Genomic DNA, 22,451 nt, shown 5'->3' on the forward strand with positions numbered 1-22,451 from the left:
GTCCCAAATTTGAGGGACTAGTTTTCTGAATAAGAACTGTTTCTGGCTAGAGGACTGCTAGTCTCAACTTTGTAAAAGAGTCCAGGAATGGGTTTATGGGCTAAGAGCTTGTTTGCTTGTAGAAACGAACTCACTAACCGTACTGTTTGACCATGTCTCACATAAGTTGTATATGTGAAGCTCTTTAAAACAGCTGAGCCCGTCTGCAGCTTCTAACCTTCTACAGTGAAGTTTGTGTACCAAAATAGAGAGCCAGCACTGAAATAATTCAGCTGGACTTGGCAATGTAGTTGCACAAGTATGGTATTTTCCATCCAAATCCCTGAAATTTCATGACCTAGACATAGATGCTCGCTGGCTGTTTCAGCATGTGTGGATGGATCTAGGGCACTGTGTTGTAGGAACCTGACTCTTCGTACCAATGATATGGCTTAGAAGCCAAACTTCTGAAGTCAGTGCAAACTCAGAGTAACTGTAAAGACATTTTGACATATGAAACTTAAAAAAAAAAAAAGCTGTCTGAAGAGCATTAAAAGAATATAATATTCTTTTTTGGCAAAGCCAAAGACTCCAGAGGTTAGGAAATGCCAGAGTTCATCTGGTACTGGCCACATACAATCCTAATTTCTTTTTCTTCAGGTATATGTATTATAGCATGGTGTGTAATTGCATTCAAACCTGTCACAGAGTATGAGCTATTTCAGTGCACAGGACAACACAAGTTCTGAATAAGAATAAAAACACCTGACAGCTACTTTTGCAGTAAGCACTGTCACTCAGAGACTGAAAAAGAAAGAGCAGTGTAAGGCTTTGTTTCATTCTATTGGTTTGCTATGCTCCCAGCCCATAGGTTTTAATATGTTATATGAGCTATGAAGGTGGGATGGAAATGAAGGTAATCACCAGCTATAAAGTGGATAAGGGGTCCCTAATCAATACTTGCACCTTGTCTCCTAAAAACCCCATTATTGTACTGTATGTGTATTCACTTTTAATATTCATAAAGGGCCAGTTGTGTGCTCTTTGTCAAAGATGGCTTAAGATTCATTGAGTACTTTTCTTGGTGTCATAGTTTGAGAGTGTGGCAAGAAAACCTAATACAAAATATTGTGATTTCTATTGCATTTCATATGGGCTTTAATCCATATTTCTCTTTTTGCAAACAGTTTGCTGCTTTAGGAATGGTTCACGTCTTGTATTTCTAAACCAACAGAAGAATAATTCTGAATATATGGGTGACACCAAGCTGCATCGTGCAGTTGATTCAATAGAGGGAAGGGATGCCATCCAGAAGGACCCAGTCAGGTTTGAGGAGTGGGCTCATACGAACCTCATGAAGCAACAAGGCCAAGTGCAAGGTCCTGCACCTGGGTCAGGGCAACCCCTGGTATCAACACAGGATGGGGGATGAACTGATTGAGAGCAGCCCTGCAGAGAAGTACTTGGGGATGCTGGTGGATGAAAAAATGGACCTGAGCTGGCAACAGGTGCCTGCAGACCAGAAAGCTAATACTATCCTGGGCTGCAACAAAAGAATCTACTGCTCTCTGGTGAGACCCCACCTGGACTACTGCATCCAGCTCTGGGGTTCCTAGTACAAGAAAGACATGGACCTGTTAGAGTGGGACCAGGGGAGAGCCACAAAAATGATCTGAGGACGGGAACATCTGTCCTATCAAGGTCAGGTTTGAATAGGGTTTTGAACAACCTGATCTAGTTGAAGATGTCCCTGCCCATGGCAGGGGGATTGGACTAGATGATCTTTAAAGGTACCTTCCAACCTAAACCATTCTGTGATTCTAGGTCTAAACTAAATGAGTCTGCAGACTGAGACTTGAGCATCTGGGCTGTGCTACTTACTCGTGACGCCTAGCTGTGAATTCTGTAGTGCTGCTAGACTCTTGGATTATTGGAAAGATCAGGTCAAGCTGGGGGCATGGAGGGGGGGGTGGTGTCAGTTCCTGAATTTGCCATTTCTCATGCACAGTTACACAGGAAAAAACATATGTTGTGACTACAATAGCATTATTCACTTAGCATGGCAGGATCAAATTGCTGTTTTGAAATAACTGTTCCTGTATTAGGCATGCTAACAAGCAGAAAGGAAGAAATAGCTCATATGAGTACTCAGATCATCCTCCAAGATGCAGGAATGGCAACAGTTTTGACTTTATTTTATTTTCGCCAGTCTTATAACCTTTCATGCACTTTTGGTCTGATTACCAGAATCAAGTTTGAGAGCTTTGGGGAAGTCCACAGAGTAAACAGCCAGTCTCTACAATGGCAGAGTTTATGCTAAATGCAGGTCTTAAATAAGATATTATTTTAACTTTTTTTTTTTTATTATATTGTCTGAAGTGGAGCCACTCAGTCTGCCTTGTGCAGTCTGCCAATTTTTAATCATGAACTGAAATTTGAAATGCTTATTTTATTAGAGAAAAAATGCCAACATTGAAATTATTATTATTAATTAAAAAATAATGTTTTGGTTATTTTACCTCCAAAAATGTAGTCAAATCTTCTGTACATAAATTTAGAAAAGCATGTAACTTATTTATTTTGTTTGTTTCTCTGAGAATGTAAGAAGAGCTTTTTGTAATAAAATCTTTACGTGATTAGAGACAGAGTAACCAGTAAACATGTTATACCCACAGACAAGATGGGTATATGTACATTTTAACCCATATGAACCCATTATGTCAAAACATTTAACAGCTGCCTGCTCTTCATTTTTATTCTTCAGTTTAATGGAAATTCCTTCTGCTAAATTCTTTGCTATGCAGACATTTTCCATTGCACACTTTTCTGCCATTGCTCTTTAAAAGGATTCTTTTTACCAGTGCTTATTGATATTTAATGATGGGCAAGTGACCAAAAGTTCAAGTCTCAGAATGACCTCATTACTTAATTTTGGCTTCACTCTAGTTCTATATTTGAGGTTGAAACAAAAGACAAGTGAGTAAAGAACTCAATTCACTACACTATGGATCACCACGACCTTGAAAGCTGTATTTTTCCCCTTCATGTCCACCACCCATACTTTTAATGCAAATAGACTGCTCTAACGACTTTGCTTGTTGTTTCCTCAGTAAGATACTTGACTAGGTCTATCTTGTCACATTTTCTGCCACATTTAGGTCTACTGCTGTGACTCTATGAATCACGTTTCTTCAGTAAAGCTCTAATGATCCTGGCAATTATATGGTAGGCTGCACTACTGACAAGGCATATTCATTTAAACACCTTAAATATTTTAAGGGATCTCACAGAACTTTGCTACTGCCTGAAAACCATCGCTTATCTAATGATATGGAGTATATATTTGCATTACAAACACTTTAAGATTTCGCTTCCCATGAGAATTTTTCACTCAGGGTTAAGTGCAACCCATTACCTCAGCTTATTGCTATTCTTAACTCAGGATATGTCTAATGGAAGTCACAGAAGTAATATACCCTTAGATTTTCTTATGCAATTTCTTCTCTGTCCTTCCAGACTTTGACAAAGAAAACCCAAACACACCAAAAAGAAAAGTCAATTGCAGAGGTTGTAGTTTGCAATTGATGTGGAAGAAAGAGAAAGATTAATTTATAAGAAGGAACATCTATTTTCACGTGAAAGTACACCTTTACCAAAAAGTGTGGTATTTTCAGCTGGATTCAACAGTGTTTTCCATGCCAATGTACCTGAGCTAGTTCCTAGAGGACTACGTTTTACACCATACAGAATAACCATACCAGGGCATCTTTCTATTCAGGTCATGTGAGGGTAGAAAAAGAGGCATCTCAGAGTAGGGTTGACAGCAGTAAGAGGCAGAGGAAGCATCCACTAGGAGGAAAACGATAAGGAAGGCTGCGCATAGATCTGTGTCAGTATGAATCTATGCCAGTATTTCCCCAGAACTTAGCTACATGGGAGGCACCCTGGGACTCACAGTCCAGCATTCTTTCTTGAGGGAAGTCCTTATGTGCTTCACTCCAGGAAATTAAACAGAAAGAACTCTTCTCTTTTTAATAATTTCACATAATACCTTAATGGATATTAACATGAGATATTGGCAATGACTTTGTGAACCTCCTCACCCTTAAGGAAATTCTTACTTAAATTTCTCACCATACCATCAGGTTCCTTTACTATTCCAGTAAGTCATGCTCCTCTTCTTTGTGTTGGTTTTGACTGGGATAGACTTAATTTTCTTCACAGAGCTATTATCGGGCTATGTTTTGGTTTTGTGCTGAAAACAGTGTTGATAATATGGAGATGTTTTCATTGTTGCTCAGTAGTGCTCACACTAGTCAAGGACTTTTTCAGCTCCCCGTGCTCTGCTGGGTGCACAAGAAGCTGGGAGGGGACACAGCCGGGACAGCTGACCCCAACTGACCAACGGGATATTCCACGCCATATGACGCCATGCTCAGCATATCTGAGCTCAGCTGGTGGAAGAAGGAGGAAGTGGAGGATGTTCAGGGTTATGGAATTTGGCTTCCCAAGTCACCATTATGCTTGATGGAGCCCTGCTTTCCTGGAGATGGCTGAACACCTGCCTGCCCATGCGAAATTTTTCTTTGCTTGAGGACGTGGCTTTTGTTTTTTCCTATTAAACTGCCTTTATCTCAACCCATGAGTTTTCTCGCTTCTACTCTTCTGTTTCCCTCCCCCATCCCACCAGGGGGGAGTGAGCAAGTGGCTGTGTGGTGCTTAGTTGTCAGCTGGGATTATACCATGACATTCCTCCAGTTAAAAACCTACTGCTATGTACTGAAGAACTCGAGAGCTAGCGAGTTAAAAAGAAAGAATGAGGAGCAGATTGCCCCTCACTTTCTGAAAGGAAGCGTGTTGGTTCTTCTCCAGGACAGGATAAAACCAGAAATAATACTGATTCCATAGACCAGAAACCTGATTTTTCACCTGCCAGCTCAGTACTCTTAAGCAGCAAAATGGGAGAAGCAGAGTCATATTCCACTGTGTCTCATTTCTTTATTTGCTCTGGCCCAGGACCATAGTTATTGGCTCTATCATAACCATACTTCACTGAGAGCAATGAATTGCTTCCCTGTCTAGACTGCCCCACTGCTTGGTGATAGGGGCATTACCTGGGAATAAAGGGAGGGGAATTTATCTGACAAGGGAACTGAATACCGACATTCAGCATTGAGTAACAATAACATTTGGTGTCAAAGGTCTGTGGCTCCTTGTCTTTTAGAACAGACCTTCCATTTCTGTGCCATAAAAATGGTTTTAGAAAAATATAAGCCCATATCAACTGATTGTCACTGACAAAAAAGCCTCCATGTTCTGAATCCTGAGTGGAGGCCAGTGAGACACAGGTCTCTGCTTGATATTTATTAGTGGCTAAGTCTAAACAAGACTTCATTCTGGGTGGAGGCTTTCTGGTTCTTTGAAGTGCCTGGCTTCCTCCTATCAGCTATGCAAAGTATCAGGGTACTTAGCCTGTTTTAATTGCCTTGACAAGCCCCTACATTTTAGGTTTTCTAACCTTTAAACACACACAGAAAAAACCTCAGGGTAAGATACCAACATCAGTGAAAATTTTACAACTAATAATCTTTGGATATCAAACCAACTTAATATATCTGCTGTAGTACTACACCTTATATGGGATGTTAGGGGCAAAATCACCTTCAAAGTGCATTTAGTTTGTGTAGTTTGCATAAATATAGTCCACAATTATGGTTCCATTTTTATAAAACAGGCAAGAATAACTTGTCAAAAACATTTCTAAAGGCCTTTGCATGATCCTTTCATGTCTATTACATTCTTGACAACTAAAGGATATAAAGTATTTAAGTAGACATGGAAATTCAACTAGAAATGAAGAAGATAATTCAGAAGTCCAATCACAACTCTCTTTTGGGGAGGAAATTAAACATAAACCTGCTGAACTCATGGCTTTTGACTGATTAAAAAAAAGAAAGAATGTGTGTCCTTACTTGCATGATTGATCCAATTGCTTGTTAATGTATACATTTCTTTTCATGAAGAAATCTCTTCTCTCTCTCTTTTTTTTTTTTTTTTTTTTTTTATGAATCATGAATGCTCAGTATTCCTGAGCTGTTCAGGCTCATAAAGTAAAATGAGCTGCTAACACCCATTACCAGTACGGCTTGGTCCATTTCTGCTGCTGCCTAACCTGGAGACCTGAGAGTCCATCCTAGACTACAGTAGCAGCTCTTCATCCCCTGGTCTGATCAGGTTCAAATGCAGAATCACATCCTTCAAGAGAATTTGGGGTAATTCTTGTTGTTTCCTCACTTGGGGCCCTACACGGACCCCACTTCTTGTCAGGAACAGGCTGGTATTCAAAGGTCAGCATGCTCCTTCCTTCTTCTTCCTTTTGTTTCTATTTCCCATGTTTTAAAAAAATAAACCTTTTTCTTGGTTTGAGTTTGTGGCGTTGCCTGTGTATAAAGAATTTTGTTAAATAACTAAGAATGAGTAAGTGCTGAATTCTATGCTGAGGAATGCTTTCTACCTTCCTCAAGCCTGTAAAGAGCAATATTTCAACCAGCTTGTAGTGGTCAGTCATTGTAATGATGTAAATAGGCGTTTTGTATGTGGAAAGAGAAACAATGGGCCTACAATTTTACTTCCTATCATGTAGGCAAAGCCCAAAATTCATGGGTAATGATCTCAAGTATAAGGTATATGGATACCAACCCAAACTTGTTACTAGTTAGTCAGGATTATGCTCTCATGCAAATAACCCAGATGGTTCATCATTGTTTGCATAATTGTGAACAGACATTGTTGTCAAGCAATGAAAATCTTTTGAAGTGCTCTTTTTTTGTCCAGACAATAAATCAAGATCAGGAAAATAGAAAATACTAAAGTGCAAAAAGATAATCTATGAAAAAAAGACCCCAAATTAAATGAAACTTTTCTATACTTCTACTTAAGGCAACCTCTAGTTGCTGAAGAAGTTCCTAAATTGATGTCTGCATAATGATTTAAGTTTCTTATTGATGGAATTTTTAGAAGTAATTTTCCCAACTTCAGTCTTTTGGAATAGGTTGGATCATTTTCACAGATATTCCAGACACAAAGATTGTGACGTATCAGCACCTCACCAGAGGGAAATTATCCCCAGGCTGCAGAAGTCCCTAGACAAAAGTACACCACTCTAATTACAGAATATGAAAATTTCATCCAAAAATAAAGTACAAGACAAGGAGTAAAGGAGCAAAGCTGGAGTCTGTGCCAGACTGGAAAGGAAACGAAGTAAACCCTGCAACTTAAATCTATATGGGGAGGGCCTTAGATACCAATTGAAAAGCGAGCATCACCCTAGAGAGGACAATACACCTAATATGTTCCTCTAGCTGAAGTTTTTCTCAGCTAGGATAAAACATACAATGCTTGTAGTTCCCCTCGGTAAGGGACTAGAAACTTGTCTCAACACTGTCGGCAGAATGGCTTGACTACCAAGGCTTCAGCACGACTGCAACTGAGGAAGTTCTACCCAGCAGGAACATATATATATCTATATCTTGTTGTCTTGGAGCACATAGGCCCAGTCCTCTGCACATGCACCTGGCCCCAGCGTCATCTTACAACATATGGGAGCAGGGTTTGGACCCCTGGAAACCTCTGGAACCGTCGAGCACCCTCTAGTGACAATACTGCGCATGCGCCCCACTGCTGAGTGGGAGGTGTGGCCCTGCAAACCAGCTCATTGACTCTGCAAGGAGACAATGCTATAAAAGGCGGAACCAGAGGAGACCAGTTGGAGCGTTCCCCCACTGGACTGAAGATACATTGGACTGATGGAACACCGCAGATCTGTGGTGGTAGCTATTGTAACTCTCTCTTTCTCTTTTTTTCTTTTTTTTCCTCTTTCTCTCCTTTTCTCTTGCATACTTGTTGGCAGCCAAATAAAGTGACTTGGCACTTGACTCGGTTTTGATCCAATTGAACATCACTCAGAAGTCAAGCCCAGCTGCCCCTAGCCACCCAGAAATATCTGAGGTTGGTTAGAAAGCAAGGGGGCTCAACTTCTGCCAAATTGTGCAACCCAACAGTGGATCGTGACACCCTCTTACATATTTTTAATGCTTCAGACAGTTGTTGCAGTTGGGAAGACAATGTGAAGTTTTAACTTTGTCCAATTTCTGAAAAGCTCATAAATTCCTTTAAATTCTATTCCTTGGGACTTAAATGTATATTTAAATGTTTTGGAACAAATAAATGGAATAATTCCGATATTCCTAAAATTGTCTAGTGATGTGTGGTCTCACTAAAGATGCTTCACAAAATCCTTAAGTGAAATTTTTTTCTTTTGTGACAGGACAGTCCTCTTTAATATTGAAGGAGTCCTCCAATAAGATGACCAGCTGAGACAGCCAAACTCAAACACAAACTCCTGGCCAGATTCAAACAAAAAAGGAAGCATATAGAAAGTGGAAGCAAGGTTGGATAACCTGTAAGAAATACAGAGACATTGTCTGAGCACCCAGAGATGAAGTTTAGGAAAGCTAAAGCCCAGATGGATTTGAACCTGGCCATGGATGCCAAAGATAACATGAAAGGTTTCTGTAAGTACATAGGTGACAAAAGGAAGAATAGGGAAAATGGGGGCCCATTGCTGAATCAGACAGGGCATCTGGTTACACAGGACATGGCTGAGGTACAGAAAGCCTTCTTTGCCTCAGTCTTTACCAGCAACACTGACATGGAGTCCCAGGTCCCAGAGACCAACAGGATAATCTGGAGGAAGGAAGATGCGCCATTGGTGGAAGAGCATTATGTCAAGGAGTACTTAAGAAAGCTGAACACATAAGTTCACAGACTGTACACACAAGTACTGAGGGAGCTGGCAGGTATCATCTCAAGGCCACTCTCAATACTATTTGATCAGTCATGGTGATTCAGAGAAGTGTTTGAAGACTGGAGGAAAGCAAATGTCACTCCTGTCTTCAAGGACAGGAATGATGACCCGGTGAACTACAGGTTGGTCAACCTCACCTTGATGGTGATGGAGAAGCTAATCCTGTAAAACATTTCTAGGCACATTAAGGACAAGAATATCATCAGGAGTAGTGACCATGGATTCAACAAGGGGAAGTCATGCTTGACCAACTTGATAAACTACTACGATGAAATGACTGGCCTGGTAGATAAAGGGAAAGCAGTGGATATTGTCTGCCTGGACCTCAGTAAGGCTTTTGACAGTGTTTCCTAGAGAATCCTCATAGACAAGCTGTTGATGTATTGACTGGATGAGCACACAGTAAGGTGGATTGAAAACTGGCTGAATGACCAGGCACAGAGGATGTTTAACATCTTTGTTAATGGCCTGGTTGATAAGGCAGAGTGTACCCTCAGCAAATTTGTAGACACCACCAAACTGGGAGGAATGACTGATATGCCAGAGCGTCATCCTGCCATCCAGAGGGACCTCAGTAGGCTGCAGAAATGCCCTGCACCTGGGGAGGAACAACTCCATGAACCAGTATATGATGGGGACCACCCAGCTGGAAAGCAGCTTAACAGAAAATGACAGAGGGATGCTGGTGGACACCAAGTTCAACATAAGCCAGCAATGTGTCCTTGCCACAAAGAAGGCTAATAGTATCTTGGGGTACATTAGGCAAAGTACTGCCAGCAGGTCGAGGGAGGTGATCCTTACACCCTACTCAGCACTTGTGAGGCCACAGCTGGAGTGCTCTGTCCAGTCTTGGGCTTCCCAGTACAAGAGAGACATGAGCATACTGGAGAGAGTCCAGTGAAGGGCCTCAAAGATGTTTAAGGGACTGGAACATCTCTCACATGGGGAAATCCTGAAAGAGCTGAGACTGTCCAGCCTCAAGAAGAGAAGGCTCAGGGTTGAGCTTGTCAATATTTATAAATACCTGAAGAGAGTGTGCAAAAAGGACAGAGTCAGACTCTTGTCAGTGGTGTGCAGTGACAGGACAACAAGCAATGAGCACAAGCAAACACAGGAGGTTTCATCTAAACTTCAGGAAACACTTTTTTACAGTGAGGGTGACCAAGCACCAGCACAGCTTGCCCAGAGAGGTTGTGGACTCTCCATTCTTGGAGTTATTCAAAAGCCATCTGGACATGGTCCTGAGCAACTGGCTGTAGGTGGCCCTGTCTGAGCAGGGGGCATTGACAAGATGACCTTCAGAGGTCCCTTCCAACCTCAACCATCTGTGATTCTGTGTGAAATACTGAAAGGCAAAAATTAATGAACATACAATAACTGTTAGCTGGGGAACAGAGGATTAAGTCTCTCTCTCTTAAAAGACTGCAGTTTTCTCAGCTATTTTAGTTACTCAGAATGACTCCAGCAATCCCTAAAAACACAGTATGGCTCCAACAGTTTCCGGAAGATTGCCAATATTTGAAATTATACTGTTCCTGCATTGCTGAAATATTGCTATGTTCAGCCTTTCAAGAAATTTTCTGGATGAAGTAAAAGACAAGGATTATCAAGTTATGTATGAAGGCCCTTAGAAATTTACTTGGATGTGAGAACAACTTACTGCATGTGCAGAGTTGGTTTTACCTAACAGTTATTCACCCATCAGTTCATCTGCATTGGAGTTAAAGTTTGCACTTCTAATAATAGCATTCACAAATCTGGATGATCTAGTAAACAGATCATCACAGGACCATCACTGTCCAGGAGCCAGAACAATAAAAATACAGCCAGAATCTTCAGGTAAGGGCAGGTGAAAGTATTTTTCACACACACACATAAGGATATATCAAGTTGAAGAAAGGGAAATCTAGGAACACCACCAGAATACTTCCTGATGTTGCACTGATGCTACTGAGTGGTTCATTAGAAAGAACACTAAGACATTCCAGTTTAAACTAAGTATTGTGGTTATAAGGGATTGTTTGTGCATTTCTTGACTGTATTTGAGCTACAATAATCATCTTTTGAGCCATTTAGAAACTGCAGAAGTTTCTGAAAAAATAAAAAAATTCATAAGGGAACATTTCCATTGCCAAAGAAGAATAATGTATATGTGGGACTGGGACAATTCCTACAGGTCACTAGAAACACACTGTGTAACTGTAGTCCCGCTTCTTCAAATGAAAAGACCAAGGGATGAAGGCTCAACTCCCAGTGGATGTACACATTTGATTCACACTAAAATAATACTTAGGCCTTAAGCTGATTAACTTCAGGCATCAGGATTAGAGGGAAAACCATTTTCACAGTCCACCCATTATGGAGAAATGAAGGTGCACATGAAGTTGTCCACCCATTTCCATTGGCGTCACTGAAATATTTATATTTGGGTTTTCTTGGTCATTTTTGTGTGTCTATACCTATTGAATTACTACCAGGGCACCACAAGGTCAGTGGTTCCTGTGGGCCAGGGCTACCCATGGGGTCCGTCAGGGCCTGGCAGCCCGGGACTGTCCCACTGCCCCAGCCCCAAGCAGAGCAGCAGGGGCTGCCAGGGCAGACCAAGCCCTGGCCATTGGGCACCTCTGTGGGGATGGCAGGCCAGGATGTGAGCTTATGGATAGGCCTGGCTCAGCAGGGCCCATGGCTGGGAAGGGCAGGTCCTGGGCCATGGGTGGGGTAGAGGTAGATCCCAGGGGAAGGGTCAGGGACAGTCAGGGCTGGCTGTGCATAAAACTGACAAAGTTAAATGTCACGGCTAGTAAATGAGCTCACCAGTAATGCCCCAGACATACACTTCTGCAGTGCTAAGAAAAAACAGGTCAGGATCCATAAAAGCACATTCAGTGCACATTAAAGGCTCCCGCAATAGCTTTACTATCCCTAGATTCCCAAACAACATTTGTAGCGCTGCAGCCGTTCCAACAGCAAACTGGACTCAGGACAGTAGGTCCTTCATGCTCATGGGGCGAGGTGCAAAATCAGCATGTCACGCTCATCACAGCCTTGCCATGACAGAGATCTCTTCCTCTGGTGCTGCCTCTGCAGACACAGTAAATCATTTTCCCCAGCTACTGTTTGTGAGAATGAAGCCAAGGGAAAACTTTAAATTGTTACAGGGGTGACAATTCCTGGCAAAGATGAGTTATAGTACAGTAAAAAGAGCCAAGGAACTGGTTTATGTGCCATTCTGAACAGTGATGGATATTCTGCACTAAGTTGCATTTAGGAGCTACAGGGAAAGAAAGCATTTGCCATTTTCTGCTCTTACTCCTTCGTTTGAAAGTCTCTCCAAATTGAAACTTATATATAACATGCATAAGGCAGGTACAGCACCTATGTTGTACTGTATAGGAAATCTTACTTTGCATGCATATTTCTTCCATTAGAATTAGTTGAATATTGATTTTTTTCTACATTAGCATTTCTTATTTTCAGACTGATTTAAAGCTTCAGAAATATTCAAGCTTGTAGCAAAAGAGGACTTGCACAGCTTACTAATGCATTACATTTGCACTAGTAGAGGGGCTCTGGAGACACAAAACAACAGCATACCTATCTTTACCAGACAGTTTTGTGGGCTGGATGTCCCTTTATAGTAGATCTGGCTGTTACAATTCGCTTTCTTAAGCCCGTAGCCTACTTTACTGATGCTTATCATGACAAATTATGCTCACTTAGACCTAGAAGACCCCTTCCCAGTTCTTGCTCTAGAACTGTTTGTCATCAGTTTGACAGTATAGCCTTAATTAAAGTCAGACAGTAAGAATGGCACCCAAACAGAATTAGGTATGAATGGACATGATGAAAGAAAATGCAAAAAACTATGAACTATGAACTATTTCTCCCATCTGGCAGGTAGGAAGCTAAAGTGCAGTGATTCAGTGGCTTTATTCTCAACCATATTTTCTACCAAGCACCTCCTCTCTTGAGCACCATCCAAATCAAGTATTCTAACAACCAGCATAACTTTATTCCTCTGTAGCAAGGCATCTTCTCCTATTTTGATTTACTGTAGAATTATAAAATGCAGTTAAATCTTGGTTACTTGAAATTCAATGATGCAAAATCATTCCTTATTGGAAACAGATTTCTGTTGCCTGAATACATCAGTGAATTACTAAATCCTTGTTTACCTGAAGTTATGAAAATACCTAAGGTTACTCATAATTCTAACATAAGAAACACCTAGCAAAATTTAGAATATCAATAATAAAAATAACTAGCAAATTTTCTCCCTAATCCTCTGAAGCAAAGTCATGGGACTTTGTTACAGGTAACTCCACACTTTGTCACCCACCCACCCATTCTTTGATATGACAGGTGAAAAACTAATGGCTCATATTTAAAAACTTCTTTCTGGCTGGTGCCACCCACCTTACTTTGCACTCAACATCAAGGAGAGGAGTGAGTGGACTTTAAAATTTATCCAGCAGGAAGTGTAAAATGTGAAGAAAAGTCTTCTAGAGACTTCAACTTCTTAAAGTAATTTACTTGTCCTTGAACAAACTGACTGTAAACCCTCACTTGGAGATTACATTACACAGATAAATTACCTTACATCACATGCACCCAGGTTTTTTGTCTGGTATGTGTTTGTGTATTGGTTTTTCTTTTTTAATAAAATCAATCACTTCTATCTGATTTCAGAAAATTGTAGCAACCCACCTGTGCTGTGAAACAGCTGTACAGTCACACAGAGAGGAAGAAAAATGATCAGACAATGTTTTAAGCTACATGCTGGCTCACTTAATTACTATTGATATAAAGAAAAACACGTTAGTTTTGTCACGAAAATCACAACTTTCTCAAGAAATGTTCTATGCTCTTTCATGAGCCTTAAAGAGAAAAGTACAACTGAAAACAAGGCCATAGTAACAATTATTCCCACAAACACCTGTCAGATTTTTGGATGCAAACATGGATTTAAATTTTGCAGCATGAGGTTATTTCCAGTTTTAAAGATTATTTCCTTTTGGGACTCTTTTAAATTTTACGCCTCATCATCTGTAAGTTAGAGCATTGGTTGTTGGTTTTCTTTACCATGTTGCCTTAATTTTAAAGCAGATTAAGTTCATTTCTTTAATTGATCTACTTTAATCAAACCCTTCCTAAATTTACAGCTGTGGAGTCACTGAAAGAAGATTAAAGAGAAAGGCTGTTGGTGGGTTTGTGTGTTGGGATTTTTTTAAAATTTCACTTTCTTGATATTCTGATACAACTGCCCTCCCTTAGGTAGTTGCCTTACAAATATCAGAAAACGAATATTCTTTTTTCTTTTCCTTCAAGGTCTCAAGAAATTGAATCAGCAAGTCCCAAATAGTTAATAACTTTTTGATATCTCTTTCAATCATTTTAAAAAACCCTTACTTGTATCTGACAGCTTTGCCACTGCTATCAAAGAAGGCAGACCTGAGTAACAATTTTTTTTATATATATAAAAAAAAAATTATCCAAAGATAAATTTTACTTTCTATTTCTTTCGTAGTCTGTTGAACACACTTTAACCAGTTGGGTAGGAAACCCCTAGAGATTATTATTTCATTCCCTAACCTCTAGGAAAATATCTTTACTTATCTTTATATTTGTAACATCAGTAAGATTCTTTTGTGAATATGGAATGACCAGTATGACAAAAACACATAGAACAGAGTAGTTTTTGCGACCAAAAGTGCCTGAAACTTCCTCACTCAGTAAGGAGCCATTAGCAACAATAACAACAGTATCGCTCTCAACTAATATTGTAATATTTAAGCATCTTCTCCGAATTAGTCATCTAGACTAACAATATATATAAACTATTCAATGGGGAGAAACAGGCACTCCCAGAACTTGATTCATTTAATTTTTTTCAGATGTCTTTATTTTGGTTTGATGAATCACGCTTTGGAGATATTTATAAAGGCAGACTTTCACACGAGTCTAGACAAGCAGACCCCTTGTTTTCAGAGGATTAGGAGCAGTTGACATGGACTTTACCTTGCTGATTTGAGCAACTCCTTGAAATTTTTCTCATGCATCCAGAATCATTATAGAGCTGAACATTATATGTAAAGGCAGATTGACAGGGTGTGTTTTTCTTTCTCTGTAACAAGTAACATTTTCATCTGCTGAATTTCCTCTCACAGCAGTGACCGAGAACAGAGTTTATATCACCAGTCCCTCTTGTTGACTTCTGTCTGAAATTTTTGTTATGACATTATTTCTAAATGTCTACAAATGTAGGGACCTTACCATGATAGCATAAGCAGTCACTTCAAGCTTAAAATTTTTTAATTTCTGGGATTTTAGGGGTAATTGACAATTACAAAAAGGAAAGTCACAGAATGGTAGACGTTGGAAGGGACCTCTAGAATTCATCACCAACCCCTGTGCTTGAGCAGGGACACCTAGAGCAGGGGCCACAGGAACACGTCTAGGCAGGTTTTGAATACTTCCAGGGAAGGAGACTCCACAGCCTCTCTGGGCAGCCTGTTCCACTGCTCTGTCACCCTCACAGGAAAGAAGTTTTCTCTCATACTGAGGTGGAACTTCCTGTGTTCCAACTTGTGCCCATTGCCCCTTGTCCTGGCATTGGGCACCACTGAAAAGAGTGTGGCCCCATACTCTTGACACCCACCCTTTAGATATTTACAAGCATTGGTAAGATCCCCCCTTAGCTTTCTCTTCTCCAGGCTAAACAAACCCAGGTGTCTCAGCCTTTCCTCATAAGGGAGATGCTCCAGTCCCCTGGTCATCTTTGTAGCTCTCTGCCAGACTCTTTCCAGTAGTTCCCTGTCTTTCTTGAACTGGGGAGCCCAGAACTGGACGCAGCACTCCAGATGTGGCCTCAAGAGGGTGGAGCAGAGGGGGATGATAACCTCCCTCCTCTTGCTGGCCACACTCCTTTTAATGCATGTCAGGATACCGTTGGCCTTCTTGGCCACAAGGGCATATTGCTGGCTCATGGTTAGCTTGGTGTTCACCAGCACTCCCAGGTCCTTCTCAGTGGACCTGCTTTGCAACTGGTCAAAATGCTAAAGATCAGTCTTTAGGGACCAAATAAGTGGTCAACCAAATCATGACACATGCAAAAAATATCAATTTAAGCCTGCTGCTGTTGTTGGCATTATCTCATAAATTTGTGTTTTCATAGATAAAATATTTTTTTTTCTACTGGGGAAGAAATAAAGGAGAGGAAAAACACAAAACAAGGAAGAGAAAGCTAACAGTGGTGTGACACATTATGGCCTCTGCAAGTGGTTATGGTGAAAGAACAGAGATCAGAATCATAACTTTAGGAACCAGAAAGGTGGAATTGTAAAGGTCATTAGAGGTTGCTTAGGGTGAGAAAAAAACCTTGAGAAATAATCAAAGTAGAAAGAAACAGCTGGAGATGGCAAAAAGATGACAATCTTAACATAAAACCATATGTGGGTTCTTTAGAAACGAGTTGGTGGCTGTTACCAAGGCCGGGAGTGAACAAGCAGTAGCAATGGATTTGTGAAGAAAGTAGAAAACATTGAGCTTAGACATTTTATGTGTGGTGAGTCAGAAGAATTTAGCGACAGTCAGAATGTGGGAATGCCCGACTCGATTACTGGCTTCAATAAACCTAGTACAATTGCTGGGGATTGCAGGACTGCACCCATAATCATAGGTTTCGCCATCAGGATTATAGTCTAGAAACTGCTTCTCCAAATTAGCTTGCATTTATGTGGTCGTGTTTGTTTTGGCACTGCAATATGCATGCAGTGTACTACATATTGCTGCCTTTAAGTCTTTTTAACAAATACATTATTCGTGGCTTTTCTGAAACATAATTCTAATTGAGTCTAATTCTTTGTTAAACTGCACACTTCTTTACTACAAGCATATCTAGCTATGAGACTTATCCATGCTATAATTGTGTTGACAAGTTGTAAAAGACAAAGAAATTCTCATTCTGAAATATTTGATTTATACCTTTTATTCCTCTAGGCCTTTCAATCAGCCAATATAAGATTTGTTGTCTATTTTGTAGCTCTTGCATTTCATATTGATGCTCTGAGATGTGTAAAGTTGTTGCATTTTAGAATTCTTACTAAACTAAATTGTATTTCTTGTTGTTTTATTGTAACTTGTGATAAGAATAATATTGGACATTCTACTTATAGCTAATGACCAAAAAAGAAAACAAGTTAAAACCATATATTTAGTACACAACCTGGAGTTCATCTTTAGTCTAAGTCTAATCTGTAGATTAGACCATGTAAATGATGGTACAAATGCTATTAGAGAAGTAAAATATGTATTCAAAACCTGCTAGTATGTTTTTATTTTGTTTCCCCCCAACCATTCTGTTATAAAACATGTTGTTATGGGGTTGTTGGGGTTTTTCTTGTTTTGGTTTGGTTTGGGTTTGTTTTTTTTTTTTAATGGCTAAACTGCATATAACAGCTCATTCCCAGGTAGAATAGTTCTTATTTGTTCTGCTTTCCCATATCTTCACCTTTTCTCCTTCCTTCTCCTGAGATCCTTCTCCTTCCCTGCCTTTGCTCATCACCTTGGAATCTTGTTCTGGTCAATGTTATACTATTTCATTTAGCTAAAATGACTCCCTGGGAAACCAGGTGAGAAGCAGAAATGGAAGCAGCAGATGAAATCCAACCAGAGAGAGCAAGAGTAGGTGATAGCAACAGAAGTGGGACCAGATCATTTTAGTCAAGGTTTGACCAGTTTTGCTTCAGTTGTAGTGTGAGACCATGGCCAGACTGTCCTTGCTGCCTTCTTCCTTGTTTTATAGTGTAAATCCTCAGGACCTTCTGCAACAATATCTTATTGTGCATGAATAATCAAATATTTAGAAAACTGGAATACATGTAACCAAGACATCATTTGGCCAGGGGAGATCTGGTAAAGGACGTCATGTTTCAGTTAATGTTAATTAATATATTCCAAATTATTTATGCAAGCGTTTACACTGAGAGACCGCTAGACGAGAATATCAGTAATGCTGTAATCGGGAATTTAGGAGACTTAGTTACAAGTCACTTCTTTTGTACCATCGAAGGTAAGTGCCTTAACCACAGATATCTCCTTTTTTAAAGATGACAGAAGATTGCAGGTTTGCCCTATTAGAGGAGGAGAATGTAATAAAAATATCAGAAACATTTAGTGAAACAGAAAAAAAGCACCCTATCTTTCTCTATTAGTAACACCGACACTACTCATAGTTTATGCCTCGACATCCCAGGTCTTGTGGGTAAAGTTTTCAAGAGCATTCATACATTCATAAACTAAGACTTAAGCACTGTAAAAATATAAACCCTAAGAGCTGACTGAAAGGGTCTTTAAGTTGTTAATGTTATTTTCAATAACTTTAGAAAGACTGGAATAATTTCAGAAACTGGAAGAAATTTAGTGTTGCGCCAGTAGTTAAAAGGGATAAACAAGATGACCTAAATATATCCTGTCAGCCTGATCTTGACCCTAAGCAAAATAGTAGAACAGCTGATGAAAGATTACATCGATAAATAATAAAATATTATTAGTGCCACTGAAACTAGTCTTCAGGAAAATAGACTCTGACAAATTAACATGATATTTTTTTTCTGGTGGGGTTACAGCTTGAGTTGACAAAGGTAGCAATATTAGTGTATATAATCAAAGCTCAGTCAAACCTTTGACAGTGTATCCCAGGACATTTTTGTTAAAAATATAGGATGCTACAAAGTTAACACAATGAACAGTGCATATATAATCCATTAACTAAGTGACAGATGTCAGAGGAATCATTATCAAGCAGGTGTGCTTTTAGTGTGATCCCATAGGTAATACATTGGTAATATATTTTAACGAGTTTTTATCAATGGCCTGGAAGATAACATAAAAATGTCATTAACAAAGTTTTGCAGTTATCAGGAAGTGTTAGAGCTTGGCAAGTAATAAAGAAGAAATGTTACTAACAAAGGGCAATCTTGATTGCTTGATAAGCTAGCAGCTTGCAAGCAGTATGTATGCGTTTTGATTTGGATAAGCAAAAAATATATATAAAGAGAGATTAAAGAACAAAGGACATAAATGATACTAACAGGAGAGGAGACACTAACACGGGAAACTAATTCTGGGAAGATCCATGGTGGTGATCCTGCTCTGAACTGATCTGAGCTTCACATGCAATCCTGTGTTTCAAAAGCCTAACAAGACCCTTGAATTTAGTAACAAGGGAGTACTAAGCAAGTGCAAAGAGTCAATAACACTTATGTATTTGGCCCAAAGTAAACATTACTGGAATACTCAAGTCAATTCCTATGCCTGCAGTTCAAGAAGGATTGATATTTGGAAAGAGTTCAGAGAAGATTTGTGAGAATAATTAGATTAAAAAGAAAACATGACTCATAGCAAAAAAAATCCAGGCACCCAAATCACTTTATCAAAGATAAAATGAAGGTATGAGGTGATCTTAGCGGACCAAGCTTCCTATTTGAGGAAAAAAACAAAATAAAAAGGGGTTATTCTAAAGGTCATGATCTAGCTACAGTAATATCTAATTCAGGCTAGCCTGATGTCCTGTGTCACAGGTCAAGGTAGTTAACAACACTGGTCCTTTTTGAACATGTAATCTGACTCATGCACAACTACTTATTTCAAACCAAGCAGAATTACAAGTTGGATTTGAATAATGTGATGTAAGGTTATATATGGTTATGTTGTTGAGACAGACTTCTGTAAGGTATTGTATCTTAAAAGATTTGCCTTGACTGACATAGGACCTACCAAGCAGGAATGAAAACTGAACAATTTGTTAGACTATAGGAATAATGAGGCTTAGTAATGGATGACATACCTCAAATATATAGTGCAAATGACTAACTTTTTTAGGAAGCAAAAGACTGTGAAAGAGATACAGTGTTTTTTTCAGTTTTTGATCAAACTGACTTTTTTTTCTAGTTAAGGTCCAATACTTAATTCTTTAAGATAATTAGGAGTGAGAAAAGCAGTTCAGTTAAAGTATTAAATGAATCACCTCTGTCCCAGATTCTAACCAAACATGGATGACCATGTGAAGAATGAGGTCAGGGCAAATGCTCCCATAGTTTAAAGGGAACATATAATTCATATTCTGAGCTCTGCTCTGGAAAAGTAGAGTAAAAACAACAGTCACAGCTGCTGCCAGAACTACAAGTGTGGCTGCATGCAGATATACAGAGGCAGCTTTAGAGAGAAATGCAGCATCACTTCTGCAGCAACAGACAAACAGCTAGTCATATTACCTAATAAGCTGCAATCACTTTGCCAAAGAGGACACATGCCGATGTTCAAAATGTTGCAGTGGACAAAAGGGAACAACAGCAGAAAGGACAGTATCACCATCAACTTGCTCAGTTACAGGTCATTGCTTAACAACTTATCTGTCTTTGCATGCTTTGCTTTATGGTTAGGCAAGCTAAACTCAGTTCTTTCAGCTGCCTGACCTGTATGAGTGGAGAACCAGACAGAGATGTCTGCAGAGGGAAGCGCCACAACCATGAAGAGTTGATGACGGCTCTCGTTCAGGTGGGGAGAGGCAAAAGGAAGAAGCAGCTGATAAGCATTCAAACTTTTGAATTCCTCTCTGGCCTGGAAACAAGACTGGAAATAACTTAAGCAGGATTTCTTAAAAGATTTCCAGAAGCACTTGGTTTTGGCTGGGTCAGTAGTACAGCAAGAATAGCCTTTCTGGTATATTTTGGTATTGCTGTTTCCTGTGTCAGGCACAAACACATCATTGGGTCTTCTCTTCTCTTCTCTTCTCTTCTCTTCTCTTCTCTTCTCTTCTCTTCTCTTCTCTTCTCTTCTCTTCTCTTCTCTTCTCTTCTCTTCTCTTCTCTTCTCTTCTCTTCTCTTCTCTTCTCTTCTCTTCTCTTCTCTTCTCTTCTCTTCTCTCTTTCTCTTTCTCTTCTTGCTTTTCTGCCTTCTTCTCCTCTCTCTCTCTCTGCTTTCAACATTTCCAAACAGTTAGGGCTGTGGTTCAGCTAGAGGTTAGGACAAAAGCTTGGATCAATCCCACTGAGTTGGTTGAAATAGTCACCAAACGCCCTACATGCTTCCTAAAGAAGACTGCTACACACCAAAGCCCAGGACTTTACAAAGAAATAAGAACATTTGGTACAGAAAGGAAATGGGAAGATAACGAATATTATCATTCAGGAAAATATATTTCTCTTTCTCCTTACAACTACTGTATATACAGAGATGCTTATGTATACATATGTGTACATACTCGCAGCCAGATTCTATCCTCAGCTATGCATACACTGTTCCTATTGAAGCACGGAAGCCACACACATGCATCTGAGGGCAAAATGCGGACCCAACAGCTGGATGTTTTAATGTAGCCACATTAATTACAGAGCTTAATGACCACTACATACAACTGCAACTCTGACCGCACTGAGCAGATCAGCCTTGCAGTGCCGTTCCCAGCTCCTGGACTGCAGACAATGGTGTCTGAGAAAAGAGAAACAACACAGTTTTGAAAATTCTCACCTGTTCATTCTTCCCTTGCACACTAGCATTGGTGCCATCCTTCCTTCGCCAAGGACTGATTGTTACATACATGGCCACACACAAAGCCTGCCTGGCAGCCAAAGAGCTCATAAACCAAGCACTGTAATCTACTCTGCTGGCAGTACTTAGTGTTATGGATGCAACTGGGATAGTAGTGTTGCTGACTTGGCAAAACTTTCTTTAGCTGCTTCTGTTAATGTTTCAAGGTTTGGCTGCCACAAGGCCTTCCCAGCTGCCTTCTTTCACTGGCTTCAAAGGCTCAAGTGAATTGAGTACACATAGGCTAGTTCTACTTTGTTCTGGTATGTTCATACACACAGACATAACTGCATTTATTGAGCTTAAAGTGGTCTGTCCATACACATCTTTATCAACAGTCAAGCAAATGAAAATCAATTTCCAACTCATGATAATAAAAATTATTTAAAATTATAAAAATTATGTGATACAATTAAGTACTGGTGAAAAGGATATAATGAAATAAACATGACATAAAATGAATACAAAAAGTACTCTGTATTTCTGGGTGTTGTACAAGGCCTTAGGAAACACTCACCTGAAAAAAGGCAGTGGTTTTTTGGCATAGAAAAGAATCTGACATCATACATTGGATTCTAGCCCCACCTTTCATGTCTTTGACAAAAAACATGCACCTTGGCCTGAAAGTTTAGTGGAAGTACAGCAGGTTGAATTTTGCTCTCTGTGATTCATTAACTACTTGTTTACCTCTCCCTTTGTTTTAATGCAGAAGAAAATGAAAAAAAAAAGAAAAGGTTGATTCTTTGGGTGCATCCCCTTCTTAAAAATAAAGGAAATACAAATTACTCTTTCCCCAAGAGCTAGCACCACTGCACAACAGCTGAAGAGTTACTCTCTAACAGTATGTCACCGATTTTGCTTTTTCTGCCCAATGCTGAATACACCTTTGGAAGGTGGAAGATATGGTGAAAGTGCCTTTAGCATACAAATAATTAGCTTGGCTGATTTCTTTACAGATACAGTTAGGAGTCAGAAAGACTGACTACATTTTACCCACTGGAAATCCTACCCTACAAGG

Source organism: Phalacrocorax carbo, chromosome 1, assembly GCF_963921805.1.
Source record: "Phalacrocorax carbo chromosome 1, bPhaCar2.1, whole genome shotgun sequence".
Taxonomy (NCBI): domain Eukaryota; kingdom Metazoa; phylum Chordata; class Aves; order Suliformes; family Phalacrocoracidae; genus Phalacrocorax; species Phalacrocorax carbo.